Raw genomic sequence first — 9,633 nt, forward strand, 5'->3', positions numbered from 1 at the left:
AATGACTCATCCATACACGTTTGGCTTTAGATGTTGTAGGCAAACTAGTATACTATTAAAATGACTCACCCATACACGTTTGGCTTTAGATGTTGTAGGCAAACTAGTATACTATTAAAATGACTCATCCATACACGTTTGGCTTTAGATGTTGTAGTCAAACTAGTATACTATTAAAATGACTTATCCATACACGTTTGGCTTTAGATGTTGAAGTCAAACTCAAACATAGAAAATCAATATTTATTGTACCCCTTTAGTACCACTGTGATATGTATGATTACTAGTTCTCTCAACAGACACCCCTTCACTGAAACTATGGTGGATATGGAGCTGGGTACACAATCTCATCTAGACGTGGTTGTTGTCTGTCTGGCAGTTATCTAATAGCTTAGATGTCTAAGACATATCTAATCTTTCTCTTCTGTCTATCTCTTCCTCTCATACTCCTCTTCTCACGGAGTGAAATGTTTTGATGCCAGAGAACAAGTTCATTAATAGAGATAATGTTCAGAGGAAAAAGGGCTAAAGTCATCCATCTGTATGTAGAGGGAGCCACAATCACTGTGTCTGTATGTAGAGGGAGCCACAGTCACTGTATCTGTATATAGAGGGAGCCACAGTCACTGTGTCTGTATCTGTATGTAGAGGGAGCCACATTCACTGTATCTCTACAACTATATGTGTCTGTTCCCTCACTCTTGAGATAGAAAGGGTGTACGAATCATGTAAGGTAATGCTCTAATAATGTAGTGCCCTAATAATGTAGAGCCTTAATAATGTAGTGTCCTAATAATGTAGTGCCATAATAATGTAGTGCCTTAATAATGTATTGTCCTAATAATGTAGTGCCCTAATAATATAGTACTTTAATAATATAGTGCCCTAATAATGTAGTACTTTAATAATATAGTGCCCTAATAATGTAGTACTTTAATAATATTGTGCCCTAATAATGTAGTGCCCTAATAATATAGTACTTTAATAATATAGCGCCCTAATAATGTAGTGCCCTAATAATGTAGTACTTTAATAATATTGTGCCCTAATAATGTAGTACTTTAATAATATAGTACTTTAATAATATAGTGCCCTAATAATGTAGTACTTTAATAATATTGTGCCCTAATAATGTAGTGCCCTAATAATACAGTGTCCTAATAATGTAGTGCCCTAATAATACAGTGCCCTAATAATGTAGTGCCCTAATAATACAGTGCCCTAATAATACAGTGCCCTAATAATGTAGTACCCTAATAATGTAGTGCCCTAATAATACAGTGCCCTAATAATGTAGTACCCTAATAATACAGTGCCCTAATAATACATTGCCCTAATAATGTAGTACCCTAATAATGTAGTGCCCTAATAATACAGTGCCCTAATAATGTAGTGCCCTAATAATACAGTGCCCTAATAATACAGTGCCCTAATAATGTAGTGCCCTAATAATACAGTGCCCTAATAATACAGTGCCCTAATAATGTAGTGCCCTAATAATACAGTGCCCTAATAATGTAGTGCCCTAATAATACAGTGCCCTAATAATGTAGTGCCCTAATAATACAGTGCCCTAATAATACAGTGCCCTAATAATACAGTGCCCTAATAATGTAGTACCCTAATAATGTAGTGCCCTAATAATACAGTGCCCTAATAATGTAGTACCCTAATAATACAGTGCCCTAATAATACAGTGCCCTAATAATACAGTGCCCTAATAATACAGTGCCCTAATAATGTAGTACCCTAATAATGTAGTGCCCTAATAATACAGTGCCCTAATAATGTAGTGCCCTAATAATACAGTGCCCTAATAATACATTGCCCTAATAATGTAGTACCCTAATAATGTAGTGCCCTAATAATACAGTGCCCTAATAATGCAGTGCCCTAATAATACAGTGCCCTAATAATACAGTGCCCTAATAATACAGTGCCCTAATAATGTAGTGCCCTAATAATGTAGTGCCCTAATAATACAGTGCCCTAATAATACAGTGCCCTAATAATGCATTGCCCTAATAATATAGCGCCCTAATAATGTAGTGCCCTAATAATGTAGTACTTTAATAATATTGTGCCCTAATAATGTAGTACTTTAATAATATAGTACTTTAATAATATAGTGCCCTAATAATGTAGTACTTTAATAATATTGTGCCCTAATAATGTAGTGCCCTAATAATATAGTGCCCTAATAATGTAGTGCCCTGATAATGTAGTACTTTAATAATACAGTGCCCTAATAATGTAGTGCCCTAATAATATAGTGCCCTAATAATGTAGTGCCCTGATAATGTAGTACTTTAATAATGTAGTGCCCTAATAATACAGTGCCCTAATAATACAGTGCCCTAATAATGTAGTACCCTAATAATGTAGTGCCCTAATAATACAGTGCCCTAATAATGTAGTACCCTAATAATACAGTGCCCTAATATTACATTGCCCTAATAATGTAGTACCCTAATAATGTAGTGCCCTAATAATACAGTGCCCTAATAATGTAGTGCCCTAATAATACAGTGCCCTAATAATACAGTGCCCTAATAATGTAGTGCCCTAATAATACAGTGCCCTAATAATACAGTGCCCTAATAATGTAGTGCCCTAATAATACAGTGCCCTAATAATGTAGTGCCCTAATAATACAGTGCCCTAATAATGTAGTGCCCTAATAATACAGTGCCCTAATAATACAGTGCCTAATAATGTAGTACCCTAATAATGTAGTGCCCTAATAATACAGTGCCTAATAATGTAGTACCCTAATAATACAGTGCCCTAATAATACAGTGCCCTAATAATACAGTGCCCTAATAATACAGTGCCCTAATAATGTAGTACCCTAATAATGTAGTGCCCTAATAATACAGTGCCCTAATAATGTAGTGCCCTAATAATACAGTGCCCTAATAATACAGTGCCCTAATAATACATTGCCCTAATAATGTAGTACCCTAATAATGTAGTGCCCTAATAATACAGTGCCCTAATAATGCAGTGCCCTAATAATACAGTGCCCTAATAATACAGTGCCCTAATAATACAGTGCCCTAATAATGTAGTGCCCTAATAATGTAGTGCCCTAATAATACAGTGCCCTAATAATACAGTGCCCTAATAATGCATTGCCCTAATAATACAGTGCCCTAATAATGTAGTGCCTAATAATGTAGTGCCCTAATAATACAGTGCCCTAATAATGTAGTGCCCTAATAATACAGTGCCCTAATAATGTAGTGCCCTAATAATACAGTGCCCTAATAATACAGTGCCCTAATAATGTAGTGCCCTAATAATACAGTGCCCTAATAATGTAGTGCCCTAATAATACAGTGCCCTAATAATACAGTGCCCTAATAATGCAGTGCCCTAATAATACAGTGCCCTAATAATACAGTGCCCTAATAATACAGTGCCCTAATAATGTAGTGCCCTAATAATGTAGTGCCCTAATAATACAGTGCCCTAATAATACAGTGCCCTAATAATGCATTGCCCTAAACAAACATACCCAGATTCTGGGATAAGTCAAAAACGTTTTTCTTTTTGTACTGAAAGAAGATGTGTTTTCAAGTGAAATACGGTAGAGATGTTTGATTTGCCCAGTGGAAAGTGAATGAATCTCCACGTTCATATTTTCTGGCCAAAAGGAATCATATTCGTCAGTTATCCCAGAACCTGGTTTGATTTAGTCAAGCCAATAATCTAATGTGTACACATGAGATGTAGGTTACCTGCTATTCATCAAGAATGCCCACAGGGCACATCTCCTGTAATGTCACATAGAAATTGGATCAGTTACCTAATATGAACTGAATCTGCAAAAAAAGATCATATCAGGATCTTTTTTAGTGGAGAATCATTCACTTTCCACTGCGGGGAAGAACAAAATCACTACTGCATTTCACCTGAAAACACATTTTCTTTCAGTACAAAAAATAATCATGTTTTTCACTTATCCCAGAATACATAAAGGCACTACATTATTAGGGCACTACATTATTAGGGCACTACATTATTAGGGCACTACATTATTAGGGCACTACATTATTAGGGCACTACATTATTAGGGCACTACATTATTAGGGCACTACATTATTAGGGCACTACATTATTAGGGCACTACATTATTATGGAACTACATTATTAGGGCACTACATTATTAAGGCACTACATTTATTAGGCACTACATTATTAAGGCACTACATTATTAGGGCACCACATTATTAGGGCACTACATTATTAAGGCACTACATTATTATGGAACTACATTATTAGGGCACTACATTATTAAGGCACTACATTATTAGGGCACTACATTATTAAGGCACTACATTATTAGGGCACCACATTATTAGGGCACTACATTATTAAGGCACTACATTATTAGGGCACTACATTATTAAGGCACTACATTATTAGGGCACTACATTATTAAGGCACTACATTATTAGGGCACCACATTATTAGGGCACTACATTATTAAGGCACTACATTATTATGGAACTACATTATTAAGGCACTACATTATTAAGGCACTACATTATTAAGGCACTACATTATTAAGGCACTACATTATTAGGGCACTACATTATTAAGGCACTACATTATTAAGGCACTACATTATTAAGGCACTACATTATTAAGGCACTACATTATTAAGGCACTACATTATTAAGGCACTACATTATTAAGGCACTACATTATTAAGGCACTACATTATTAAGGCACTACATTATTAAGGCACTACATTATTAGGGCACTACATTTATTAGGGCACTACATTATTAAGGCACTACATTATTAAGGCACTACATTATTAAGGCACTACATTATTAGGGCACTACATTATTATGGAACTACATTATTAGGGCACTACATTATTAGGGCACTACATTATTAGGGCACTACATTATTATGGAACTACATTATTAGGGCACTATTATTAGGGCACTACATTATTATGGAACTACATTATTAGGGCACTACATTATTAGGGCACTACATTATTAGGGCACTACATTTATTAGGGCACTACATTATTAAGGCACTACATTATTAAGGCACTACGTTATTAAGGCACTACATTATTAGGGCACTACATTATTATGGAACTACATTATTAGGGCACTACATTATTAGGGCACTACATTATTAGGGCACTACATTATTATGGAACTACATTATTAGGGCACTACATTATTAGGGCACTACATTATTATGGAACTACATTATTAGGGCACTACATTATTAGGGCACTACATTATTAGGGCATTGCATGATTAAGACATTGCATGATTAGGGCACCACATTATTAGGGCACTACATTATTAGGGCATTGCGTGATTAAGACATTGCATGATTAAGGCACTACATTATTAGGGCACTACATTATTATGGCGCTACATTATTAGGGCACTACATTATTATGGAACTACATTATTAAGGCATTACATGATTAGGGCACTACATTATTATGGAACTACATTATTAAGGCATTACATGATTAGGGCACTACATTATTAGGGCACTACATTATTAGGGCACTACATTATTAGGGCACTACATTATTAGGGCACTACATTATTATGGAACTACATTATTAAGGCATTACATTATTAGGGCACTACATTATTAGGGCACTACATTATTAGGGCACTACATTATTAGGGCACTACATTATTATGGAACTACATTATTAAGGCATTACATTATTAGGGCACTACATTATTATGGCACTACATTATTATGGAACTACATTATTAGGGCACTACATTATTATGGAACTACATTATTAGGGCACTACATTATTAGGGAGCTACATTATTATGGAACTACATTATTATGGAACTACATTATTAGGGCACTACATTATTAGGGCACTATATTATTAGGGCACTACATTATTATGGAACTACATTATTAAGGCACTACATTATTAGGGCACTACATTATTAGGGCACTACATGATTAGGGCACTACATTATTAAGGCACTACATTATTAAGGCACTACATTATTAGGGCACTACATTATTAGGGCACTACATTATTATGGAACTACATTATTAAGGCATTACATGATTAGGGCACTACATTATTATGGAACTACATTATTAAGGCATTACATTATTAAGGCACTACATTATTAGGGCACTACATTATTAGGGCACTACATTATTATGGAACTACATTAAGTTATTTCTAATCTTCTTTTGACACCATACAGTAAAGGCCACACCCAGTTGCCATGGTAAATCTCTTATCTTGTTCTATATGCTAAATATTTCTCTCTTCCTCTTGCCCTCTTTCCCCCTCCTGTCTCTCAGCCGCTCTGCAGAACCTTTGAAGAAGCAGTGGCTTTTTGCATCGTGAAGAGATGGCCCAGAGAGACACACAGGGCATTTGACTTTCTCTTTGTGTTGTAGTATTTACATGTTGGTCACTGGCTATGACTGTGTCTCAAATGGCCCCTATTCCCTACATAGTGCACTAATTTAGACCAGAGCCCTATTCCCTACATAGTGCACTAATTTAGACCAGAGCCCTATTCCCTATATAGTACACTACTTTAGACCAGAGCCCTATTCCCTACATAGTGCACTAATTTAGACCAGAGCCCTATTCCCTATATAGTACACTACTTTAGACCAGAGCCCTATTCCCTATATAGTACACTACTTTAGACCAGAGCCCTATTCCCTATATAGTACACTACTTTAGACCAGAGCCCTATTTCCTATATAGTGCACTACTTTAGACCAGAGCCCTATTCCCTATATAGCACACTACTTTAGACCAGAGCCCTATTCCCTATATAGTGCACTACTTTAGACCAGAGCCCTATTCCCTATATAGTGCACTACTTTAGACCAGAGCCCTATTCTCTATATAATGCACTACTTTAGACCAGAGCCCTATTCCCTACATAGTGCACTACTTTAGACCAGAGGCCTATTACCTATATAGTGCACTACTTTAGACCAGAGCCCTATTCCCTATATAGTGCACTACTTTAGACCAGAGCCCTATTCCCTATATAGTGCACTACTTTAGACCAGAGCCCTATTCCCAGCATAGTGCACTACTTTAGACCAGAGCCCTATTCCCAGCATAGTGCACTACTTTAGACCAGAGCCCTATTCTCAGCATAGTGCACTACTTTAGACCAGAGCCCTATTCTCAGCATAGTGCACTACTTTAGACCAGAGCCCTATTCTCAGCATAGTGCACTACTTTAGACCAGAGCCCTATGTAGGTCAGAGGGTCTTTCGATCATTTGAGCATGTCAATGAAAAGGATGTAAAGCATGGCACTGACTCTCTCTCTTCTCTGTGTCCCTCCCTCTCCTCTCTCTTCTCTCTTCTCTGTGTCCCTCCCTCTCCTCTCTCTTCTCTCTTCTCTGTGTCCCTCCCTCTCCTCTCTCTTCTCTGTGTCCCTCCCTCTCCTCTCTCCTCTCTTCTCTGTGTCCCTCCCTCCTCTCTCCTCTCTCTTCTCTGTGTCCCTCCCTCTCCTCTCTCTCCTCTCTCTTCTCTGTGTCCCTCCCTCTCCTCTCTCTTCTCTCTTCTCTGTGTCCCTCCCTCTCCTCTCTCTTCTCTCTTCTCTGTGTCCCTCCTCCCTCTCCTCTCCCTCTCTCTCTCTCTCTTCTCTGTGTCCCTCCCTCTCCTCTCTCTTCTTCTCTCTTCTCTGTGTCCCTCCCTCTCCTCTCTCTTCTCTCTTCTCTGTGTCCCTCCCTCTCCTCTCTCTTCTCTCTTCTCTGTGTCCCTCCCTCTCCTCTCTCTTCTCTCTTCTCTGTGTCCCTCCCTCTCCTCTCTCTTCTCTCTTCTCTGTGTCCCTCCCTCTCCTCTCTCTCCTCTCTCTTCTCTGTGTCCCTCCCTCTCCTCTCTCTTCTCTCTTCTCTGTGTCCCTCCCTCTCCTCTCTCTTCTCTCTTCTCTGTGTCCCTCCCTCTCCTCTCTCTCCTCTCTTCTCTCTCTTCTCTGTGTCCCTCCCTCTCCTCTCTCTTCTCTCTTCTCTGTGTCCCTCCCTCTCCTCTCTCTTCTCTCTCTTCTCTGTGTCCCTCTCTCTCCTCTCTCTTCTTTCTCTCAGGCGGTGAGAGAGAGGAGAGGGAGGGAGGGAATTGAGAAGCGAGAGTAAGTAGCTCTCCAACATGTTTTAGATCAGGAAGAGGAGTCACGCAGGTTCCTCGACAAGAGAGGGAGAGGACGCGGAAGAGGCCAACACGGAGGGGGAGGAAGCAATCAAGACTATCCAACCACACGGAGCAGGACCAGAACAAGGCTGTAATCAACATTTCTGGAGAAGCCCTTTCCTGATGATAGTTTAAGGGTCTTATCTAAAGGACTGTCCTTTGCCCCCACATACTCAACTAATGAATTCAATACAAAGATTGACCTATTTTGTTTCTACAGGAATCTATATCTGAAGGCCTGGTACAAACAAAACATCTCTCTAACTACAGACACCAGTGTCTCAGGTCAGGCAGTTTCTGTACCCTCTAAAACACGTTTTATGCCCAAGTCCACCTTTTGTCCCATCGTCCAGAATGCCACACTAAATACATTTGCCAAGAAGGTGAATTTTGATGTGGAGAATCTTTTTTAAGGGTAAAATTGACTCCAACCAAACACGACGTAATCTTTCTAAGACAGAGAGGGATGCAGTTGAATCATTGTCCAAAAATGAACAGATTGTGGTTAAAAAAAGCAGACCAAGGTGCCGCTACAGTAGTGTGGAGTAAAGACAAATATGTGACAGAAGCCTACCGTCAATTAGACAATGATGAATTCTACCAATCTCTTACCTTCAACCCTACAGAGGACCTAAAAACTGAATTGAAAGGGGTCCTCACAGAAGCTAAGGAGAAGGGCTACATTTCAGACAAGGAGTTCAAATGTATTTTCAATAGCAGTCAGCGTATGGCTTTAAAAAAAAATCTTCTTCCAAAAGTCCACAAGAATCTTGAAACCCCTCCCAGGCAGACCAGTAATTAGTGGTAATGAAAGTCTGACAGAACCCATCTCTAAGTACATTGATTACTTTATTGAGCCTTTTGTGATGTCACTTCCAGCCTGTCTTCAAGATACCACAGATGTGTTGAACAACATTAAGGAATTGAACAATATAAGTACAGCTTCCTTTTTAGTCACCATGGATGTGAGTCTCTACACACCACCGTTGAGCATGAACAAGGTTTGGCAGCTTTGCACCATTTCTCGAGTACCCGGCCTGAGACTGAGATGCCTCCTACAGAATGCATTGTCACACTGACTGAATGGACTCTTAATCAGAACATCTTTATCTTCCAGGACCGTATCTTTAAACAGGTTAAACGATTTGCCATTGTCACACCCTGACCATAGTTTGCTGTTTATGTTTCTATGTTTTGTTTGGTCAGGGTGTGATCTGAGTGGGCATTCTATGTTGGATGTCTAGTTTGTCTTGTCTGTTTCTGTGTTTGGGCCTGATATGGTTCTCAATCAGAGGCAGGTGTTAGTCATTGTCTCCGATTGGGAACCATATTTAGGTAGCCTGTTTTGTGTTGGGTTTTGTGGGTGGTTGTTTCCTGTCTTTGTGTTTGTTGTACCAGATAGGACTGTTTTGGGTTTTGCCATGTTTTGTATTATGT

This window comes from Oncorhynchus tshawytscha, linkage group LG31, assembly GCF_018296145.1.
Source record: "Oncorhynchus tshawytscha isolate Ot180627B linkage group LG31, Otsh_v2.0, whole genome shotgun sequence".
In the NCBI taxonomy this organism is placed as follows: Eukaryota; Metazoa; Chordata; class Actinopteri; order Salmoniformes; family Salmonidae; genus Oncorhynchus; species Oncorhynchus tshawytscha.